The 7,169-nt window shown below is 47.4% G+C and overlaps 1 protein-coding gene, 1 long non-coding RNA gene and 1 pseudogene across 2 annotated transcripts in view; 2 read left to right on the top strand and 1 right to left on the bottom strand.

The window, feature by feature from the left end:
• Positions 1–924, top strand: part of LOC106724230 — a 14,051-nt gene extending 13,127 nt beyond the window's left edge. The window contains exon 3 of the long non-coding RNA XR_001359971.1: positions 914–924. This is a non-coding gene — a long non-coding RNA (uncharacterized LOC106724230). The remainder of the gene's footprint in view (positions 1–913) is intronic.
• Positions 1–7,169, bottom strand: part of LOC106724223 (neurobeachin-like) — a gene marked incomplete at its 5' end in the record, with an annotated part of 217,421 nt that overhangs the window by 151,591 nt on the left and 58,661 nt on the right. The window lies entirely within an intron of this gene.
• On the top strand, positions 2,299–2,795 carry LOC102263083 (annotated as a pseudogene).

Here is a 7,169-nt window from a genome sequence, read left to right as displayed (position 1 = left end):
GGCCCTGCTCTGTGAGTGACAGGGGGCAGCGCCCCAACCCCCTTATCGGCCCTGCTCTGTGAGTGACAGGGGGCAGCGCCCCAACCCCCTTATCGGCCCTGCTCTGTGAGTGACAGGGGGCAGCGCCCCAACCCCCTTATCGGCCCTGCTCTGTGAGTGACAGGGGGCAGCGCCCCAACCCCCTTATCGGCCCTGCTCTGTGAGTGACAGGGGGCAGCGCCCCAACCCCCTTATCGGCCCTGCTCTGTGAGTGACAGGGGGCAGCGCCCCAACCCCCTTATCGGCCCTGCTCTGTGAGTGACAGGGGGCAGCGCCCCAACCCCCTTATCGGCCCTGCTCTGTGAGTGACAGGGGGCAGCGCCCCAACCCCCTTATCGGCCCTGCTCTGTGAGTGACAGGGGGCAGCGCCCCAACCCCCTTATCGGCCCTGCTCTGTGAGTGACAGGGGGCAGCGCCCCAACCCCCTTATCGGCCCTGCTCTGTGAGTGACAGGGGGCAGCGCCCCAACCCCCTTATCGGCCCTGCTCTGTGAGTGACAGGGGGCAGCGCCCCAACCCCCTTATCGGCCCTGCTCTGTGAGTGACAGGGGGCAGCGCCCCAACCCCCTGAACGGCCCTGCTCTGTGCGTGACAGGGGGTGGCGCCGCAACCTCCCCATCGACCTTGCCTTTAGTGTGACAGGGGTCGGTGCCCCAACCACCAAAATGGCCCTACCCTGAGCGTGACTGAGGGTGGCATCGCAACCTCCCGATCCGCCCTGCTCTGTGCATGACGGGGTGGCGCCCCAACTCCCCAATTGGCCCTGCTCTGAGCCCCACCAGGGGCTGCACCTAGCCATTGGGCCTGCCCTCTGCCACCCGGGAGCAGGCCTAAGCCAGCAGGTCGTTATCTCCCGAGGGGTCCCAGACTGGGAGAGGGCACAGGCCGGGCTGGCAGACCCCCCTCCCCTCCCGAGTGCACAAATTTTTGTGCACCGGGCCTCTAGTTGTATATAATCTTTGGAGAAATTTCTGCCAATATTTTTTCTGCCCATTTTTAAATATCAGATTATGAGGTTGTTTTTTTAAAAAAATAGTTTATTGATTTTTAGAGAGAGAAGGAGGGAGAGAGAGAAACATCAATGTGAGAGTACAACATCCATCAGCTGCCTTCTGCACGCCCCCTACAGGGGATTGATCCTGCAACCCAAGCATGTGGCCTTGACCTGGAATCAAACCCAGCAACCTTTTGGTTCAGGGGACAACACCCAACCAACTGAGCCACTCGGGCCAGGGCACAGTATGGCTTTCATGATGTAGAGTTGTAGGAGTTCCTTATTTATTTTTGAATATTAACCCCTTATCTAATATATCATTTGTGAATATCTTCTCCCATTTAGTAGGTTGTGTAAATCAAAACCACAAGAGATACCACCTGTCAGAATGGCTATCATCAAAATGTCCATCAATAAATAAGATGTGTTGTCAAGGATGTGGAGAAAAGGAAAACTTCATGCACTGTTGGTGGGACTGTAAACTGGTGCAGCCATTATGGAAAACAGCATGGAGTTTCTTCAAAAATTAAGAATAGAATTGCCGTATCACCCAGTAATTGGTCTTCTGGGTATTTATCCAAAGAAAACAAAAACACTAATTCGAAAAGAAATGTGCAACCCGTATGTTCATGAAAGCATCCTATATAATAAAAGCCTAATATGCTAAGTGTCCGGTAGTCTGTTCAACCAATCAAAGCATAATATGCTGATGATATGCTAAGGCTGCTCAACCGCTCATTATGATGTGCACTGACCACCAGGGGGTAGACACTCCGACTGGTAGTTTAGCTTGCTGCTGGGGTCCAACCGATCGGGACTGAGCAAGACGGGCTGGACACGCCCTAGAGTCCTCCCGCAGTCCCTCAATGGCTGGTCAACCTCCCACCTCCCTCCCCGACCCTGATAGTGCACCAGTGGGTCCCTCAGCCTGGCCTGCATCCTCTCACATGAGCTGTGCTCATGGCTGGTGAGCGTAGCAGTGGTGGTGGGAGCCTCTCCAGCCTCCGTGGCCGTGCTAAGTATGTCCTACTGACAGCTTAGGCCCGCTCTTGGAGCAGGCCTAAGCCGTTGGTCGGACATCTTCCAAGGGCTCCTGGACTGTGAGAGGGCACAGGTCGAGCTGAGGGAGCCCCCCTCCCCAAGTGCATGAATTTTCGTGCACCAGGCCTCTAGTATGTATATAATGGAATATTATTCAAGCAATAAGGAAAATGAAATTTTGCTCTTTCAATCTCCGGCTGTGGCATCATGAAGAGCTGCCATGCCATGTCTGCCCACCTGCAATGGATTATCATACTGAACTGCTTCAGCTTCCTGATCAAGAAGAACAAGCAGACTTACGGAACCCAATAACCTTAAGGCCCACTACTCCTTTCACTACAATGGACGTGGAGCAGTGCCCTAGGGCAAAGATGTGGTGGTCATCATGAAGCAGAGATCTGGGCAGCGAAAGCCTGCCACATCCTATGTGTGGACCACCATCAACAAGAAGGCCTGGGAGCAGCATCCAGCACATGGTCCACAAGAACAAGTATGGCCATGATCTGAGCATAGCCGCCAACCGCAGAGCCAGCGCCATCTGAAGCAGCCAGAAGCCTGTGAAGGTGAAGAGGAAGCAGCCCTCTACACCAAGAGCTCCTGAGCACCCTTTCCCTCAAAGCAATAAAGATATCACCCAACTTTCCTCAAAACAAAATAAAAGAAAAGAAATCTTGCCTACTGTGACAACACTGGATGGACCTAGAGTGTATTATGCTAAGTGAAATAAGACAGAGAAAGTAAATTACATGAGAAATCTAAACAAAAAAAACAAAAAAAGGAAGAAAAAACAAAACTGCAGAAACGAATAAACTAGTTGCCAGAGGGGAAGAGGGTGGAGGGAATGGGAGAAAATGGTAAAGCTGATTAAGAGGTACAAATCTCCAGTTATAATATAATTAATCCATGGGGATATAGTGTATAGCACAAAAAATATGTTAATATCTGATGACTTAGCACAGTAACAGATGGTTACTAAACTTATTGTGATTATCACACAGTAAAGTAAGAAATGTGGAATCAATATGTTGTGCACCTGAAACTAATATAATATTGTATGCCAAATGGACTTGAATAAACATTTTTAATACTGCATAAAAATCTGGAGTATAAAATGCTGACTTAGAAATATATTATTTTCTGCAAGTACTAAGGTTTACAATTACTAGCAATTTAGGTATCTTTACTTTTTAATATACAGTCTTTAAATAACTTTATTTTTAAATCTTAGTTATTAGTTAAGATCATATATATATAAGCCTAAGTGACCGTTTGACCATTCGACTGGTAGCTATGACGCGCACTGACCACCAGGGGGCAGATGCTCAATGCACAGGCATGGAAACATGGAACAGACTGATGAATCACAGAGGAAGGCGGAAGTGGGTAGGGGGGGAAGAGATTAACCAAAGATCTTATATGCATACTGGAGGCCCGCTGCATGGATTCGTGCACTAGTGGGGTCCCTTGACCTGGCCTGCGGGTATTGGGCCAAAACCAGCAGTCCGATATCCCCTGAGGGATCCCGGGTTGCGGGAGGGCGCAGTCCAGGCCGAGGGACCCCACCAGTGCATGAATCCGTGCACCAGGCCTCTAGTCCTATATAACAAAAGCCTAATATGCTAAGTGTCCAACTGTTCACTTGACTGTTCCACTACTCACTGTTACGTGCATTGACCACCAGGGGGTAGATACTCTGTCCAATAGGGGAGCTTGCTGCTGGGGTCCAGCCAATCGGGACTGGGTGAGATAGGCCGGACACACCCTGGAGCCCTCCTGCAGTCCCTCCCCAGCCCCGATCGTGCACCGGTGCAAAGGGCCCACTGGTGCACGAATCCGTGCACCAGGCCTCTAGTATGGGATAATTTAATGTTCATTAATTAGATCAAACTAGACAATTATCAACCAGCTGGACTTCTTTGTAATTTATACTTCTGGATAAACTCTCAATTCTAAACATTACTTTTAATGCCCCAATTTAACACCCCAGATTCAGTTTCCTCTACTTCCCATTTCCTACCAACTGTCATAAGGAACACTGCTGCTATGCCATCTGTCATTTCATTTAAAATTCTTCATATATGGTATTAAATAGTCATGATATAGGGTTCTCTCCCAACCCTTAAATTTGTTAACTTTCATTAAACCTCCAAACCTCAGTTTAGGTATCACTTAATCCAGAAAGCCTTCCCAGTAACCACAAAATGACCTTTCTCTACACACCCATATGAGTCATCCATATCAGAACAGACATTACATGATACCCCCACATTACAATAAGCATTGTAGAGGTAAGGACCATTTCTAACTATTCCCTATATCTGTGTCATTAGCACACCGCCAGGCCCATTTAAAGTATTCAATATTTTAAATGGAAGATGGCAGGATGGGAGAACAGGGAGGATGAAAGTAGGCTGGTTAGAAGGCTTCACTAATTCATAGTCAGTCACCAAGTTGTAAGCCAGCTTTTCTACTGTACTCTACTTTTCTCCTTCAGCAATGAATTACTCTTATTGCTACTTAGTATTTTTAATGCCCCAGAGATGATCACAAAGCAAAAGAAAATGTTTCCTCATTGCTTTTTATACTTCTCAGTTGCCTTACATTGTTTCTTATTATTACATGGAAAATATGTAAGATTCCACAGATAAAATTGAGATTTATATTATTGACTAAGACATTAAGTATACCACACACAATTTGTAGTTGTTAAAAATAGTTTTAAATATATTTTCACTTCCAGTTTCTAACTAGTTTGAAGTGAAATCAGTTTACAACATCTTCCTTTGAAAAAGAATCTTGGTAGTGACATCACCAAAAAATGGCAGAGCGGGCAATTCCAGGGCTATGTCCTCCCTAAAAAACTAATGAGCTGGCAAAAAATGTCAGAATGAACTTCTGAAGAATTCTGGAATCAAGTAAAAAATATAAAACAATCATAGGAAGACTAGGTGAAGAGAAGCTACTGTTTTGTGGTAAAAAAGCATTATCCCATTAATAATATCACTTACGACAAGCATGAGGACAACAGCCTGTACTCCTGTGGGTTACTAGTATCACAAAAAGCAGTAGGATCCTTATTCTCAAAGAATTGTGGTTGTGGGGATCAACTATCTTACAGCTCCCTAAAAGACACACGAAAAGAATGCCTTTGTTTCACAGAACTCAGAATATCCCCACAACTGGGACACTTTTGCTGAAATCATTTAATGCCACAGGTATTAAGTGCATCAGCCTATAACAAGAGACAACATTGATATTATCTAAATTATAAGGCTTTTCAATTATTAATTTCTAAAAAAATTATTTTCAAGATAAAGCTATATCTATAAGCAATTTTACAAAGAAAAAGGTGGAAATATCACTAAAAACCATTATTTTATGTACATGTAGTATAAGCTGAGTAATTTACATATATAGATAGCCTCACATAATTCTCATGACTCTATGAAATAACTATCCCAAAGAAATTGAAGTTGGTGTAAGTTAAGTTGGCAAGGTCCAAAAGCTAGTTATCATAAGAATTTGTCTTATCTTAACAATATCATAAAGAATTAAGAAGTATATCAATACCAGAAAGAGCACACCCAAAACATAAAGCTGTACCTTCACCAGTCATGAAAACTTCAAGATTGGCTGTTAAATGTTAGCATGAAAATAAAGGACTTTTAGATCAGTGTTTAGTAAATCACAAAAAAATACTCTATAATTCAGACATGAATGTAATAAAAGTTAATGATACTGAACCCAGCTAACAAACTAAAGCAATAAAAATAAAAAATTACTTGTTTATTTCCTATTTCCTTCACACCAGTCCTCTCTACAAGTAATTAATATTGACAATCTTCCCGTGGTATAGAAATAACTATACTCAAGAGTATAATAAATACTATTACAAATACAATCCAAAAACTTTAGGGAAGGGTGGAGAAAATAAAGGGAGCACCTTCCTATAATAAGTGCCTTCTTAAAAGTATATTTTTAAATAACATGCAGTATAAACCACATTTATAACTGTTTTATATGAGTACTAGTGGCCCGGTGCGTGAAATTTGTGCACGGGTCGGGGGGGTGGTTCCCTCAGCCCAGCCTGCACCCTCTCCAATTGATGACCCCTTTGGGGATGTCTGTCCCTCTCACAATCTGGGACCACTGGCTCCTAACCACTCACCTGCCTGCCTGGACTAATCACCCCTAACTGTCTCTGCCAGCCTGCCTGATTGCCCCTAACCCCTCTGCCTGCCTGCCTGCCTGATCGCCCCTAACCTCTCTGCCTGCCTGCCTGCCTGATCACCCCTAATGGCATCCCCTGCCGGCCTGATCTTGCCCCCAGCTGTCCTACCCTGCCGACCTGAACTCCCCCCCAACAGCCCTCCCCTGCAGGCCTGATCTCACCCCAACTGCCCTCCCCTGCCAGCCTGGTTGCCCGCAACAGCCCTCCCCTGCCGTCATGATCTCGCCCCCAACGGCCCTCCCTTGCCAGCCTGATCTCACCCCTAACTGCTCTCCCCTGCTGGCCTGATCTCCCCTAACTGCCCTCCCCTGCCAACCTGAACTCGCCCCCAAGTGCCCTCCCCTGCCGGCCTGATCTCGCCCCCAACTGCCCTCCTCTGCCAGCCTGATTGCCCCTAACGGCCCCTTCCTCGGCCTCCACCACCATGGCTTTGTCCGGAAGGAAGTCGGACATCTGGATGATGGCTGGACAACCCAATCTAATTAGCATATTACCCTTTTATTAGTATAGACTAGAGGCCCGGTGCACAAAAATTTGTGCACTCGGGGGGCGGGGGGAGGGGGGTCCCCCAGCCCGGCCTGTGCCCTCTCGCAGTCTGGGACCCCTTGGGAGATAACGACCTGCTGGCTTAGGCCTGCTCCCGGGTGGCAGAGGGCAGGCCCAATCCCTAAGTGCAGCCCCTGGTCAGGCTCAGAGCAGGGCCGATTGGGGGGTTGGGGCACCGCCCCCTGTCACACCCAAGGCAGGGTCGATGGGGAGGTTGCGGCGCCACCCCCTGTCACCCACAGAGCAGGGCCGATCAGGGGGTTGGGGCGCTGCCCCCTGTCACTCTCAGAGCAGGGCCCATCAGGGGGGTTGGGGCTCC

This window comes from Myotis brandtii, unplaced genomic scaffold (genome assembly GCF_000412655.1).
Source record: "Myotis brandtii unplaced genomic scaffold, ASM41265v1 scaffold77, whole genome shotgun sequence".
Lineage (NCBI taxonomy): Eukaryota > Metazoa > Chordata > Mammalia > Chiroptera > Vespertilionidae > Myotis > Myotis brandtii.
Note: the sequence above shows the minus strand (reverse complement) of the source record. Positions and strands in the feature narration are given on the sequence as shown.